The following is a 16,679-nucleotide window of genomic DNA, read 5'->3' as shown; positions in this document are numbered from 1 at the left end:
ATCCCTCCCGCCGCCCACCCGCCGCTCATGCCCTGTGTGTCTATTCCTCCCGCCCACCCCCGCTCATGCCCCGTGTGTCTATCCCTCCCCCCGCTCATGCCCCGTGTCTCTATGCCTCCCGCCACCCACCCCCGCTCATGCCCCGTGTCTCTATCCCTCCCGCCACCCACCCCCGCTCATGCCCCGTGTGTCTATCCTTCCCGCAGCCCACCCCCCGCTCATGCCCCGTGTGTCTATCCCTCCCGACGCCCACCCCCGCTCATGCCCCGTTTGTCTATCCCTCCCACCACCCCCTCCTGCCCCGTGTGTCTATCCCTCGCGCGCCCACCCCCCGCTCATGCCCCGTGTCTCTATCCCTCCCCCCGCTCATGCCCCATGTCTCTAACCCTCCTGCCGCCCAAGCCCCGCCGTATCTCTATCCCTCCCACCGCCCACCCCCCGCTCATGCCCCATGTCTCTATCCACTCACCGCCCACCCCCGCTCATGCCCCATGTGTCTCTTCCCTCCCTATCCCCCCGACTCCCCGCTCATGCCCCGTGTGTCTATCCCTACCGCCTCCCACCCGCCGCTCATGCCCGTGTGTCTATTCCTCGCGCCCACCCCCGCTCATGCCCCGTGTCTCTATGCCTCCCGCCGCCCACCACCTGCTCATGCCCCATGTCTGTATCCCTCCTGCCGCCCACCCCCTCTCATGCCCGTGTCTCTATCCCTCTCGCCGCCCACCCCCCCGCTCATGCCCTGTGTATCTATCCCTCCCGCCGCCCACCCCCCGCTCATGCCCCGTGAGTCTATCCCTCCCCGCCGCCCACCCCGCGCTCATGCCCCATGTGTATATCCTCCCGCCGCCCCCCCCGTTCATGCCCGGTGTCTCTATCCCTCCTCCCGCTCATAATCTGTGTCTCTATCCCTCCCGCCGCCCACGCCCCGTGTCTCTATCCCTCCTGCTGCCCATCCCCCGTGTCTTTATCCCTCCCGCCGCCCACCCCTGCTCATGCCCGTGTCTCTATCCCTCCCGCCGCCACCCCGCTCATGCTCTATGTCTCTATCGCTCCCGCCGCCCATGCCCTCTCATGCCTTGTGTCTCTATCCCTCCCGCCGCCCACCCGCCGCTCATGCCCCATGTGTCTATTCCTCCCACCCTCCCCCGCTCATGCCCCATGTGTCTATCCCTCCCCCCGCTCATGCCCCGTGCCTCTATGCCTCCCGCCACCCACCTCCCCGCTCATGCCCCGTGGTCTCTATCCCTCTCGCCGCCCACCCCCCGCTCATGCCCCGTGTGTCTATTCCTCCCGCTCATGCCCCATGTGTCTCTTCCCTCCCCATCCCCCAACCCCCCGCTCATGCCCCGTGTGTCTATCCCTCCCGCCGCCCACCCGCCGCTCATGCCCCGTGTGTCTATTCCTCGTGCCCACCCCCCGCTCATGCCCCGTGTGTCTATCCCTCCCCCGCTCATGCCCCGTGTCTTTATGCCTCCCGCCGCCCACCCCTGCTCATGCCCTGTGTCTCTATCCCTCCTGCCGCCCACCCCCCGCTCATGCCCCGTGTCTCTATCCCTCCCGCCGCCCACCCCCCACTCATGCCCCGTGTGTCTATCCCTCCTGCCGCCCACCCCCTGCTCATGCCCCATGTGTCTATCCCTCCCGCTGCAACCCCGTTCCATTGCCCGGTGTCACTATCCCTCCCCCCGCTCATGCCCCGTGTCTCTATCCCTCCTGCCGCCCACACCCCCGCTCATGCCCCATGTGTCTCTTCCCTCCCCATCCCCCGACCCCCCGCTCATGTCCCATGTGTCTATCCCTCCCGCCGCCCACCCACCTCTCATGCCCCGTGTGTCTATCCCTCCTGCCGCCCACCCCCCGCTCATGCCCGTGTCTCTATCCCTCCCGTCGCCTACCCCCCGCTCATGCCCCGTGTCTCTAAGACCCCCCGCTCATGCCCTGTGTGTTTATCCCTCCCGCCGCCCACCCCCTGCTCATGCCCTGTGTCTCTGTGCCTCCCGCCACCCACCCCCCGCTCATGCCCAGTGTCTCTATCCCTCCCACCGCCCACCCCCCGCTGATGCCCCGTGCCTCTATCCCACCCCCCGCTCACCCCCCGCTCATGCCCCATGTGTCTCTTCCCTCCCCCACCATCCCCCGACCCCCGATCATGCCCCGTGTGTATATCCCTCCCGCCGCCCACCCGCCGCTCATGCCTCATGTGTCTATTCCACGCACCAACCCCCCGCTCATGCCCCGTGTGTCTATACCTCCCATGCTCATGCCCCGTGTCTCTATGCCTCCCGTGCCCACCCCCGCTCATGCCCTGTGTCTCTATCCCTCCCGACGCCCACCCCCCGCTCATGCCCCGTGTGTCTATCCCTCCTGCCGCCCACCCCCCGCTCATGCCCCATGTGTCTATCCCTCCCGCTGCACAACCCCTGTTCATGCCCGGTGTCTCTATCCCTCCCCCCGCTCATGCCCCGTGTCTCTATCCCTCCCGCCGTCCACCCCCGCTCATGCCACATGTGTCTCTTCCCTCCCCCATCCCCCGACCCCCCGCTCATGCCCCGTGTGTCTATCCCTCCTGCCGCCCAGCCGCCGCTCATGCCCCGTGTGTCTATTCCTACCGCCCACCCCCGCCCATGCCCTGTGTGTCTATCCCTCCCCCTGCTCATGCCCTGTGTCTCTATGCCTCCCGCCGCCCACCCCCGCTCATGCCCCGTGTCTCTATCCCTCCTGCCGCCCACCCCCCGCTCATGCCCGTGTCTCTATCCCTCCAGCCGCCCACCCCCCCGCTCATGCCCCGTGTCTCTATCCCTCCCGCCGCCCACCCCCCGCTCATTCCCTGTGTGTCTATTCCTCCCGCCCATGCCCCGTGTGTCTATCCCTCCCCCGCTCATGCCCCGTGTGTCTATCCTTCCCGCCGCGCACCCCCGCTCATGCCCAATCTGTCTATCCCTCCCGCCGGCCACCCCCCGTTCATGCCCGGTGTCTCTATCCCTCCCCCCGCTCATAATCTGTGTCTCTATCCCTCCCGCTGCCCACGCCCCGTGTCTCTATCCCTCCCGCTGCCCATCCCCCGCTCATGCCCCGTGTCTCTATCCCTCCCCGCTGCCCACCCCTGCTCATGCCCCGTGTCTCTATCCCTTCCGCCGCCACCCCCGCTCATGCCCTGTGTCTCTATCCCTCCTGCCGCCCACACCCTCTCATGCCCCGTGTCTCTATCCCTCCCGCCGCCCACCCGCCGCTCATGCCCCGTGTGTCTATTCCTCCCGCCCACCCCCGCTCATGCCCCGTGTGTCTATCCCTCCCCCCACTCATGCCCCGTGTCTCTATGCCTCCCGCCGCCCACCTCCCCGCTCATGCCCCGTGTCTCTATCCCTCCTGCCGCCCACCCACCACTCATGCCCCGTGTGTCTATTCCTCCCGCCCACCCCCGCTCATGCCCCATGTGTCTATCTCTCCCCCGCTCATGCCCCGTGTCTCTATGCCTCCCGTCACCCACCACCTGCTCATGCCCCATGTCTGTATCCCTCCTGCCGCCCACCCCCCTCTCATGCCCGTGTCTCTATCCCTCTCGCCGCCCACCCCCCCGCTCATGCCCTGTGTATCTATCCCTCCCGCCGCCCACCCCCCGCTCATGCCCCGTGAGTCTATCCCTCCCGCCGCCCACCCCGCGCTCATGCCCCATGTGTATATCCCTCCCGCCGCCCCCCCCCGTTCATGCCCGGTGTCTCTATCCCTCCTCCCGCTCATAATCTGTGTCTCTATCCCTCCCGCCGCCCACGCCCCGTGTCTCTATCCCTCCTGCTGCCCATCCCCCGTGTCTTTATCCCTCCCGCCGCCCACCCCTGCTCATGCCCGTGTCTCTATCCCTCCCGCCGCCACCCCGCTCATGCTCTATGTCTCTATCGCTCCCGCCGCCCATGCCCTCTCATGCCCCGTGTCTCTATCCCTCCCGCCGCCCACCCGCCGCTCATGCCCCATGTGTCTATTCCTCCCACCCTCCCCCGCTCATGCCCCATGTGTCTATCCCTCCCCCCGCTCATGCCCCGTGCCTCTATGCCTCCCGCCACCCACCTCCCCACTCATGCCCCGTGGTCTCTATCCCTCTCGCCGCCCACCCCCCGCTCATGCCCCGTGTGTCTATTCCTCCCGCTCATGCCCCATGTGTCTCTTCCCTCCCCATCCCCCAACCCCCCGCTCATGCCCCGTGTGTCTATCCCTCCCGCCGCCCACCCGCCGCTCATGCCCCGTGTGTCTATTCCTCGCGCCCACCCCCCGCTCATGCCCCGTGTGTCTATCCCTCCCCCGCTCATGCCCCGTGTCTTTATGCCTCCCGCCGCCCACCCCTGCTCATTCCCTGTGTCTCTATCCCTCCTGCCGCCCACCCCCCGCTCATGCCCCGTGTCTCTATCCCTCCCGCCGCCCACCCCCCACTCATGCCCCGTGTGTCTATCCCTCCTGCCGCCCACCCCCTGCTCATGCCCCATGTGTCTATCCCTCCCGCTGCCCAACCCCGTTCATGCCCGGTGTCACTATCCCTCCCCCCGCTCATGCCCCGTGTCTCTATCCCTCCTGCCGCCCACACCCCGCTCATGCCCCATGTGTCTCTTCCCTCCCCATCCCCCGACCCCCCGCTCATGTCCCATGTGTCTATCCCTCCCGCCGCCCACCCACCTCTCATGCCCCGTGTGTCTATCCCTCCTGCCGCCCACCCCCCGCTCATGCCCGTGTCTCTATCCCTCCCGTCGCCTACCCCCCGCTCATGCCCCGTGTCTCTAAGACCCCCCGCTCATGCCCTGTGTGTTTATCCCTCCCGCCGCCCACCCCCTGCTCATGCCCCGTGTGTCTATCCCTCCCCCCGCTCATGCCCTGTGTCTCTGTGCCTCCCGCCACCCACCCCCCGCTCATGCCCAGTGTCTCTATCCCTCCCACCGCCCACCCCCGCTGATGCCCCGTGCCTCTATCCCACCCCCCGCTCACCCCCCGCTCATGCCCCATGTGTCTCTTCCCTCCCCACCATCCCCCGACCCCCGATCATGCCCCGTGTGTATATCCCTCCCGCCGCCCACCCGCCGCTCATGCCTCATGTGTCTATTCCACGCACCAACCCCCCGCTCATGCCCCGTGTGTCTATACCTCCCATGCTCATGCCCCGTGTCTCTATGCCTCCCGTGCCCACCCCCGCTCATGCCCTGTGTCTCTATCCCTCCCGACGCCCACCCCCCGCTCATGCCCCGTGTGTCTATCCCTCCTGCCGCCCACCCCCCGCTCATGCCCCATGTGTCTATCCCTCCCGCTGCCCAACCCCCGTTCATGCCCGGTGTCTCTATCCCTCCCCCCGCTCATGCCCCGTGTCTCTATCCCTCCCGCCGTCCACCCCCGCTCATGCCACATGTGTCTCTTCCCTCCCCCATCCCCCGACCCCCCGCTCATGCCCCGTGTGTCTATCCCTCCTGCCGCCCAGCCGCCGCTCATGCCCCGTGTGTCTATTCCTACCGGCCACCCCCCGCCCATGCCCTGTGTGTCTATCCCTCCCCCTGCTCATGCCCTGTGTCTCTATGCCTCCCGCCGCCCACCCCCGCTCATGCCCCGTGTCTCTATCCCTCCTGCCGCCCACCCCCTGCTCATGCCCGTGTCTCTATCCCTCCAGCCGCCCACGCCCTCTCATGCCCCGTTTCTCTATCCCTCCCGCCGCCCACCCGCCGCTCATGCCCTGTGTGTCTATTCCTCCCGCCCACCCCTGCTCATGCCCCATGTGTCTATCCCTCCCCCAGCTCATGCCTCGTGTCTCTATGCCTCCCGCCGCACACCTCCCCGCTCATGCCCCGTGTCTCTATCCCTCCCGCCACCCACCCCCGCTCATGCCCCGTGTGTCTATTCCTCCTGCCCACCCCCCGCTCATGCCCCGTGTGTCTATCTCCCTCCCCCCGCTCATGCCCCGTGTCTCTATGCCTCCCGCCACCCACCCCCCGCTCATGCCCCGTGTCTCTATCCCTCCCGCCGCCCACTCCCCGCTCATGCCCCGTGTCTCTATCCCTCCCCCCACTCATGCCCCATGTCTCTAACCTTCCTGCCGCCCAAGCCCCGTATCTCTATCCCACCCACCGCCCACCCCGCGCTCATGCCCCATGTGTCTCTTCCCTCCCCATCCCGCAACTCCCAGCTCATGCCCCGTGTGTCTATCCCTCCCGCCGCCCACCCGCCGCTCATGCCCCGTGTGTCTATTCCTCGCGCCCACCCCCCACTCATGCCCCGTGTGTCTATCCCTCCCCCGCTCATGCCCCGTGTCTCTATGCCTCCCGCCGCCCACCCCCGCTCATGCCCTGTGTCTCTCTCCCTCCTGCCGCCCACCCCCCGCTCATGCCCTGTGTCTCTATATCTCCCTCCGCTCATGCCCCGTGTGTCTATTTCTCCCGCCCACCCCCCGCTCATGCCCCGTGTGTCTATCCCTCCCCCGCTCATGCCCCGTGTCTCAATGCCTCCCGCTGCCCACCTGCCGCCCACGCCCCATGTCTCTATCCCTCCCGCTGCCCATCCCCCGTGTCTCTATCCCTCCCGCCGCCCACCCCTGCTCATGCCCCATGTCTCTATCCCTCCCGCCGCCACCCCCGCTCATGCTCCGTGTCTCTATCCCTCCCACCACCCACCTCCTGCTCATGCCCCGTGTGTCTATCCCTCGCGCCGCCCACCCCCCGCTCATGCCCCAAGTCTCTATCCCTCCCCCCACTCATGCCCCATGTCTCTAACCCTCCTGCCGCCCAAGCCCCGTATCTCTATCCCTCCCACCGCCCACCCCCCGCTCATGCCCCGTGTCTCTATCCCTCCCGCCGCCCACCCCCCGCTCATGCCCCGTGTGTCTATTCCTCCCGCCCACCCACCGCTCATGCCCCGTGTGTCTATCCCTCCCCCGCTCATGCCCCGTGTCTCAATGCCTCCCGCCGCCCACCCCCCGCTCATGCCCCATGTCTGTATCCCTCCTGCCGCCCACACCCCGCTCATGCCTGTCTCTATCCCTCTCGCTGCCCACCCCCCCGCTCATGCCCCGTGTCTCTATCCCTCCCACCGCCCACCCCCCACTCATGCCCCGTGTGTCTATTCCTCCCGCTGCCCACCCCCCGCTCATGCCCCATGTGTCTATCCCTCCCGCCGCCCACCCCCCGTTCATGCCCGGTGTCTCTATCCCTCCCCCCGCTCATAATCGGTGTCTCTATCCCTCCCGCCACCCACGCCCCATGTCTCTATCCCTCCCGCTGCCCATCCCCCATGTCTATATCCCTCCCGCCGCCCACCCCTGCTCATGCCCCATGTCTCTATCCCTCCCGCCGCCACCCCCGCTCATGCTCCGTGTCTCTATCCCTCCCGCCGCCCACGCCCTCTCATGCCCCGTTTCTCTATCCCTCCCGCCGCCCACCCGCCGCTCATGCCCTGTGTGTCTATTCCTCCCGCCCACCCCCGCTCATGCCCCGTGTGTCTATCCCTCCCCCCGCTCATGCCCCGTGTCTCTATGCCTCCCGCCACCCACCCCCGCTCATGCCCCGTGTCTCTATCCCTCCCGCCACCCACCCCCGCTCATGCCCCGTGTGTCTATCCTTCCCGCAGCCCACCCCCCGCTCATGCCCCGTGTGTCTATCCCTCCCGACGCCCACCCCCGCTCATGCCCCGTTTGTCTATCCCTCCCACCACCCACCTCCTGCCCCGTGTGTCTATCCCTCGCGCCGCCCACCCCCCGCTCATGCCCCGTGTCTCTATCCCTCCCCCGCTCATGCCCCATGTCTCTAACCCTCCTGCCGCCCAAGCCCCGTATCTCTATCCCTCCCACCGCCCACCCCCCGCTCATGCCCCATGTCTCTATCCCACTCACCGCCCACCCCCGCTCATGCCCCATGTGTCTCTTCCCTCCCTATCCCCCCGACTCCCCGCTCATGCCCCGTGTGTCTATCCCTACCGCCTCCCACCCGCCGCTCATGCCCCGTGTGTCTATTCCTCGCGCCCACCCCCGCTCATGCCCCGTGTCTCTATGCCTCCCGCCGCCCACCACCTGCTCATGCCCCATGTCTGTATCCCTCCTGCCGCCCACCCCCCTCTCATGCCCGTGTCTCTATCCCTCTCGCCGCCCACCCCCCGCTCATGCCCTGTGTATCTATCCCTCCCGCCGCCCACCCCCCGCTCATGCCCCGTGAGTCTATCCCTCCCGCCGCCCACCCCGCGCTCATGCCCCATGTGTATATCCCTCCCGCCGCCCCCCCCGTTCATGCCCGGTGTCTCTATCCCTCCTCCCGCTCATAATCTGTGTCTCTATCCCTCCCGCCGCCCACGCCCCGTGTCTCTATCCCTCCTGCTGCCCATCCCCCGTGTCTTTATCCCTCCCGCCGCCCACCCCTGCTCATGCCCGTGTCTCTATCCCTCCCGCCGCCACCCCGCTCATGCTCTATGTCTCTATCGCTCCCGCCGCCCATGCCCTCTCATGCCCCGTGTCTCTATCCCTCCCGCCGCCCACCCGCCGCTCATGCCCCATGTGTCTATTCCTCCCACCCTCCCCCGCTCATGCCCCATGTGTCTATCCCTCCCCCCGCTCATGCCCCGTGCCTCTATGCCTCCCGCCACCCACCTCCCCGCTCATGCCCCGTGGTCTCTATCCCTCTCGCCGCCCACCCCCCGCTCATGCCCCGTGTGTCTATTCCTCCCGCTCATGCCCCATGTGTCTCTTCCCTCCCCATCCCCCAACCCCCGCTCATGCCCCGTGTGTCTATCCCTCCCGCCGCCCACCCGCCGCTCATGCCCCGTGTGTCTATTCCTCGCGCCCACCCCCCGCTCATGCCCCGTGTGTCTATCCCTCCCCCGCTCATGCCCCGTGTCTTTATGCCTCCCGCCGCCCACCCCTGCTCATGCCCTGTGTCTCTATCCCTCCTGCCGCCCACCCCCCGCTCATGCCCCGTGTCTCTATCCCTCCCGCCGCCCACCCCCCACTCATGCCCCGTGTGTCTATCCCTCCTGCCGCCCACCCCCTGCTCATGCCCCATGTGTCTATCCCTCCCGCTGCCCAACCCCGTTCATGCCCGGTGTCACTATCCCTCCCCCCGCTCATGCCCCGTGTCTCTATCCCTCCTGCCGCCCACACCCCGCTCATGCCCCATGTGTCTCTTCCCTCCCCATCCCCCGACCCCCCGCTCATGTCCCATGTGTCTATCCCTCCCGCCGCCCACCCACCTCTCATGCCCCGTGTGTCTATCCCTCCTGCCGCCCACCCCCCGCTCATGCCCGTGTCTCTATCCCTCCCGTCGCCTACCCCCCGCTCATGCCCCGTGTCTCTAAGACCCCCCGCTCATGCCCTGTGTGTTTATCCCTCCCGCCGCCCACCCCCTGCTCATGCCCCGTGTGTCTATCCCTCCCCCCGCTCATGCCCTGTGTCTCTGTGCCTCCCGCCACCCACCCCCCGCTCATGCCCAGTGTCTCTATCCCTCCCACCGCCCACCCCCCGCTGATGCCCCGTGCCTCTATCCCACCCCCCGCTCACCCCCCGCTCATGCCCCATGTGTCTCTTCCCTCCCCACCATCCCCCGACCCCCGATCATGCCCCGTGTGTATATCCCTCCCGCCGCCCACCCGCCGCTCATGCCTCATGTGTCTATTCCACGCACCAACCCCCCGCTCATGCCCCGTGTGTCTATACCTCCCATGCTCATGCCCCGTGTCTCTATGCCTCCCGTGCCCACCCCCGCTCATGCCCTGTGTCTCTATCCCTCCCGACGCCCACCCCCGCTCATGCCCCGTGTGTCTATCCCTCCTGCCGCCCACCCCCCGCTCATGCCCCATGTGTCTATCCCTCCCGCTGCACAACCCCTGTTCATGCCCGGTGTCTCTATCCCTCCCCCCGCTCATGCCCCGTGTCTCTATCCCTCCCGCCGTCCACCCCCGCTCATGCCACATGTGTCTCTTCCCTCCCCCATCCCCCGACCCCCCGCTCATGCCCCGTGTGTCTATCCCTCCTGCCGCCCAGCCGCCGCTCATGCCCCGTGTGTCTATTCCTACCGCCCACCCCCCGCCCATGCCCTGTGTGTCTATCCCTCCCCCTGCTCATGCCCTGTGTCTCTATGCCTCCCGCCGCCCACCCCCCGCTCATGCCCCGTGTCTCTATCCCTCCTGCCGCCCACCCCCCGCTCATGCCCGTGTCTCTATCCCTCCAGCCGCCCACCCCCCGCTCATGCCCCGTGTCTCTATCCCTCCCGCCGCCCACCCCCCGCTCATTCCCTGTGTGTCTATTCCTCCCGCCCATGCCCCGTGTGTCTATCCCTCCCCCGCTCATGCCCCGTGTGTCTATCCCTCCCGCCGCGCACCCCCGCTCATGCCCAATCTGTCTATCCCTCCCGCCGGCCACCCCCCGTTCATGCCCGGTGTCTCTATCCCTCCCCCCGCTCATAATCTGTGTCTCTATCCCTCCCGCTGCCCACGCCCCGTGTCTCTATCCCTCGCGCTGCCCATCCCCCGCTCATGCCCCGTGTCTCTATCCCTCCCGCTGCCCACCCCTGCTCATGCCCCGTGTCTCTATCCCTTCCGCCGCCACCCCCGCTCATGCCCTGTGTCTCTATCCCTCCTGCCGCCCACACCCTCTCATGCCCCGTGTCTCTATCCCTCCCGCCGCCCACCCGCCGCTCATGCCCCGTGTGTCTATTCCTCCCGCCCACCCCCGCTCATGCCCCGTGTGTCTATCCCTCCCCCCACTCATGCCCCGTGTCTCTATGCCTCCCGCCGCCCACCTCCCCGCTCATGCCCCGTGTCTCTATCCCTCCTGCCGCCCACCCACCACTCATGCCCCGTGTGTCTATTCCTCCCGCCCACCCCCCGCTCATGCCCCATGTGTCTATCTCTCCCCCGCTCATGCCCCGTGTCTCTATGCCTCCCGTCACCCACCACCTGCTCATGCCCCATGTCTGTATCCCTCCTGCCGCCCACCCCCCTCTCATGCCCGTGTCTCTATCCCTCTCGCCGCCCACCCCCCCGCTCATGCCCTGTGTATCTATCCCTCCCGCCGCCCACCCCCCGCTCATGCCCCGTGAGTCTATCCCTCCCGCCGCCCACCCCGCGCTCATGCCCCATGTGTATATCCCTCCCGCCGCCCCCCCCCGTTCATGCCCGGTGTCTCTATCCCTCCTCCCGCTCATAATCTGTGTCTCTATCCCTCCCGCCGCCCACGCCCCGTGTCTCTATCCCTCCTGCTGCCCATCCCCCGTGTCTTTATCCCTCCCGCCGCCCACCCCTGCTCATGCCCGTGTCTCTATCCCTCCCGCCGCCACCCCGCTCATGCTCTATGTCTCTATCGCTCCCGCCGCCCATGCCCTCTCATGCCCCGTGTCTCTATCCCTCCCGCCGCCCACCCGCCGCTCATGCCCCATGTGTCTATTCCTCCCACCCTCCCCCGCTCATGCCCCATGTGTCTAACCCTCCCCCCGCTCATGCCCCGTGCCTCTATGCCTCCCGCCACCCACCTCCCCACTCATGCCCCGTGGTCTCTATCCCTCTCGCCGCCCACCCCCCGCTCATGCCCCGTGTGTCTATTCCTCCCGCTCATGCCCCATGTGTCTCTTCCCTCCCCATCCCCCAACCCCCCGCTCATGCCCCGTGTGTCTATCCCTCCCGCCGCTCATGCCCCGTGTGTCTATTCCTCGCGCCCACCCCCCGCTCATGCCCCGTGTGTCTATCCCTCCCCCGCTCATGCCCCGTGTCTTTATGCCTCCCGCCGCCCACCCCTGCTCATGCCCTGTGTCTCTATCCCTCCTGCCGCCCACCCCCCGCTCATGCCCCGTGTCTCTATCCCTCCCGCCGCCCACCCCCCACTCATGCCCCGTGTGTCTATCCCTCCTGCCGCCCACCCCCTGCTCATGCCCCATGTGTCTATCCCTCCCGCTGCCCAACCCCGTTCATGCCCGGTGTCACTATCCCTCCCCCCGCTCATGCCCCGTGTCTCTATCCCTCCTGCCGCCCACACCCCGCTCATGCCCCATGTGTCTCTTCCCTCCCCATCCCCCGACCCCCCGCTCATGTCCCATGTGTCTATCCCTCCCGCCGCCCACCCACCTCTCATGCCCCGTGTGTCTATCCCTCCTGCCGCCCACCCCCCGCTCATGCCCGTGTCTCTATCCCTCCCGTCGCCTACCCCCCGCTCATGCCCCGTGTCTCTAAGACCCCCCGCTCATGCCCTGTGTGTTTATCCCTCCCGCCGCCCACCCCCTGCTCATGCCCCGTGTGTCTATCCCTCCCCCCGCTCATGCCCTGTGTCTCTGTGCCTCCCGCCACCCACCCCCCGCTCATGCCCAGTGTCTCTATCCCTCCCACCGCCCACCCCCCGCTGATGCCCCGTGCCTCTATCCCACCCCCCGCTCACCCCCCGCTCATGCCCCATGTGTCTCTTCCCTCCCCACCATCCCCCAACCCCCGATCATGCCCCGTGTGTATATCCCTCCCGCCGCCCACCCGCCGCTCATGCCTCATGTGTCTATTCCACGCACCAACCCCCCGCTCATGCCCCGTGTGTCTATACCTCCCATGCTCATGCCCCGTGTCTCTATGCCTCCCGTGCCCACCCCCGCTCATGCCCTGTGTCTCTATCCCTCCCGACGCCCACCCCCCGCTCATGCCCCGTGTGTCTATCCCTCCTGCCGCCCACCCCCCGCTCATGCCCCATGTGTCTATCCCTCCCGCTGCCCAACCCCCGTTCATGCCCGGTGTCTCTATCCCTCCCCCCGCTCATGCCCCGTGTCTCTATCCCCCCCGCCGTCCACCCCCGCTCATGCCACATGTGTCTCTTCCCTCCCCATCCCCCGACCCCCCGCTCATGCCCCGTGTGTCTATCCCTCCTGCCGCCCAGCCGCCGCTCATGCCCCGTGTGTCTATTCCTACCGGCCACCCCCCGCCCATGCCCTGTGTGTCTATCCCTCCCCCTGCTCATGCCCTGTGTCTCTATGCCTCCCGCCGCCCACCCCCGCTCATGCCCCGTGTCTCTATCCCTCCTGCCGCCCACCCCCTGCTCATGCCCGTGTCTCTATCCCTCCAGCCGCCCACCCCCCCGCTCATGCCCCGTGTCTCTATCCCTCCCGCCGCCCACCCCCCGCTCATTCCCTGTGTGTCTATTCCTCCCGCCCATGCCCCGTGTGTCTATCCCTCCCCCGCTCATGCCCCGTGTGTCTATCCCTCCTGCCGCGCACCCCCGCTCATGCCCAATCTGTCTATCCCTCCCGCCGGCCACCCCCCGTTCATGCCCGGTGTCTCTATCCCTCCCCCCGCTCATAATCTGTGTCTCTATCCCTCCCGCTGCCCACGCCCCGTGTCTCTATCCCTCCCGCTGCCCATCCCCCGCTCATGCCCCGTGTCTCTATCCCTCCCGCTGCCCACCCCTGCTCATGCCCCGTGTCTCTATCCCTTCCGCCGCCACCCCCGCTCATGCCCTGTGTCTCTATCCCTCCTGCCGCCCACACCCTCTCATGCCCCGTGTCTCTATCCCTCCCGCCGCCCACCCGCCGCTCATGCCCCGTGTGTCTATTCCTCCCGCCCACCCCCCGCTCATGCCTGTGTCTCTATCCCTCTCGCCGCCCACCCCCCCGCTCATGCCCCGTGTCTCTATCCCTCCCACCGCTCATGCCCCGTGTGTCTATCCCTCACGCCGCCCACCCCCCGCTCATGCCCCATGTGTCTATCCCTCCTGCCGCCCACCCCCCGTTCATGCCCGGTGTCTCTATCCCTCCCCCCGCTCATAATCTGTGTCTCTATCCCTCCCGCCGCCCACGCCCCATGTCTCTATCCCTCCCGCTGCCCATCCCCCGTGTCTCTATCCCTCCCGCCGCCCACCCCTGCTCATGCCCCGTGTCTCTATCCCTCCCGTCGCCACCCCCGCTCATGCTCCGTGTCTCTATCCCTCCCGCCACCCACGCCCTCTCATGCCCCGTGTCTCTTTCCCTCCCGCCGCCCACCCGCCGCTCATGCCCTGTGTGTCTATTCCTCCCGCCCACCCCCGCTCATGCCCCGTGTGTCTATCCCTCCCCCCGCTCATGCCTCGTGTCTCTATGCCTCCCGCCACCCACCCCCCACTCATGCCCCGTGTCTCTATCCCTCAAGCCACCCACCCCCCGCTCATGCCCCGTGTGTCTATCCCTCCTGCCTCCCACCCCCCGCTCATGCCCCATGTGTCTATCCCTCCCGCCGCCCACTCCACGCTCACGCCCCGTGTCTCTATCCCTCCCCCCACTCATGCCCCATGTCTCTAACCCTCCTGCCGCCCAAGCCCTGTATCTCTATCCCACCCACCGCCCACACCCCGCTCATGCCCCATGTGTCTCTTCCCTCCCCATTCCCAACCCCCGCTCATGCCCCGTGTGTCTATCCCTCCCGCCGCCCACCCGCCGCTCATGCCCCGTGTGTCTATTCCTCGCGCCCACCCCCCCCTCATGCCCCGTGTCTCTATCCCTCCCCCGCTCATGCCCCGTGTCTTTCACCCTCCCGCCACCCACACGCCATATCTCTATCCCTCCCACCGCCCACCCCCCGCTCATGCCCCATGTCTCTATCCCTCCCGCCGCCCACCCCGCGCTCATGCCCAGTGTGTCTATCCGTCCCGCCGCCCACCCGCCGCTCATGCCCCGTGTTTCTATTCCTCGTGCCCACCCCCCGCTCATGCCCCGTGTCTCTATCCCTCCTCCCGCTCATGCCCCGTGTCTCTAACCCTCCCGCCGCCCACACGCCATATCTCTATCCCTCCCACCGCCCACCCCCCGCTCATGCCCCATGTCTGTATCCCTCCTGCCGCCCACCCCCCGCTCATGCCTGTGTCTCTATCCCTCTCGCCGCCCACCCCCCCGCTCATGCCCCGTGTCTCTATCCCTCCCACCGCTCATGCCCCGTGTGTCTATCCCTCACGCCGCCCACCCCCCGCTCATGCCCCATGTGTCTATCCCTCCTGCCGCCCACCCCCCGTTCATGCCCGGTGTCTCTATCCCTCCCCCCGCTCATAATCTGTGTCTCTATCCCTCCCGCCGCCCACGCCCCATGTCTCTATCCCTCCCGCTGCCCATCCCCCGTGTCTCTATCCCTCCCGCCGCCCACCCCTGCTCATGCCCCGTGTCTCTATCCCTCCCGTCGCCACCCCCGCTCATGCTCCGTGTCTCTATCCCTCCCGCCGCCCACGCCCTCTCATGCCCAGTGTCTCTATCCCTCCCGCCGCCCACCCGCCGCTCATGCCCTGTGTGTCTATTCCTCCCGCCCACCCCCGCTCATGCCCCGTGTGTCTATCCCTCCCCCCGCTCATGCCTCGTGTCTCTATGCCTCCCGCCACCCACCCCCCACTCATGCCCCGTGTCTCTATCCCTCCCGCCACCCACCCCACGCTCATGCCCTGTGTGTCTATCCCTCCCGCAGCCCACCCCCCGCTCATGCCCCGTGTGTCTATCCCTCCCGACGCCCACCCCCGCTCATGCCCCGTGTGTCTATCCCTCCCGCCACCCACCTCCCGCTCATGCCCCGTGTGTCTATCCGTCGCGCCGCCCACCCCCGCTCATGCCCCGTGTCTCTATCCCTCTCCCCACTCATGCCCCATGTCTCTAACCCTCCTGCCGCCCAAGCCCCGTATCTCTATCCCACCCACCGCCCACCCCCCGCGTCTCTATCCCACCCACTGCCCACCCCCGCTCATGCCCCATGTGTCTCTTCCCTCCTCATCCCCCGACCCCCGCTCATGCCCCGTGTGTCTATCCCTCCCGCCGCCCACCCGACGCTCATGCCCCGTGTGTCTATTCCTCACGCCCACCCTGCTCATGCCCCGTGTCTCTATCCCTCCCGCCGCCCACCCCCCGCTCATGCCCCGTGTGTCTATCGCTCCCGCCGCCCACCCCCCGCTCATGCCCCATGTGTCTATCCCTCCCGCCGCCCCCCCCGTTCATGCACGGTGTCTCTATCCCTTCCCCCCGCTCATAATCTGTGTCTCTATCCCTCCCGCCGCCCACGCCCCGTGTCTCTATCCCTCCCGCTGCCCATCCCCTGTGTCTCTATCCCTCCCGCCGCCCATCCCTGCTCATGCCCCGTGTCTCTATCCCTCCTGCCGCCACCCCCACTCATGCTCCGTGTCTCTATCCCTCCCGCCGCCCACGCCCTCTCATGCCCCATGTCTCCATCCCTCCCGCCGCCCACTCGCCGCTCATGCCCCATGTGTCTATTCCTCCCGCCCACCCCCGCTCATGCCCCATGTGTCTATCCCTCCCCCCACTCATGCCCCGTGTCTCTATGCCTCCCGCCGAACACCTCCCCGCTCATGCCCCGTGTCTCTATCCCTCTCGCCGCCCACCCTCCGCTCATGCCCCGTGTGTCTATTCCTCCTGCCCACCCCCCGCTCATGCCCCGTGTCTCTATGCCTCCCGCCACCCACCCCCCGCTCATGCCCTGTGTCTCTATCCCTCCCGCCGCCCACTCCCCGCTCATGCCCCGTGTCTCTATCCCTCCCCCCACTCATGCCCCATGTCTCTAACCCTCCTGCCGCCCAAGCCCCGTATCTCTATCCCACCCACCACCCACCCCCCGCTCATGCCCCATGTGTCTCTTCCCTCCCCATCCCGCAACTCCCAGCTCATGCCCCGTGTGTCTATCCCTCCCGCCGCCCACCCGCCGCTCATGCCCCGTGTGTCTATTCCTCGCGCCCACCCCCCACTCATGCC

The sequence above is a fragment of the Ambystoma mexicanum genome, chromosome 1p (genome assembly GCF_040938575.1).
Source record: "Ambystoma mexicanum isolate Mex_15411 chromosome 1p, UKY_AmexF1_1, whole genome shotgun sequence".
Classification (NCBI taxonomy): domain Eukaryota; kingdom Metazoa; phylum Chordata; class Amphibia; order Caudata; family Ambystomatidae; genus Ambystoma; species Ambystoma mexicanum.
The sequence above is the reverse complement of the archived record's forward strand: the minus strand, read 5'-3'. Positions refer to the sequence as shown.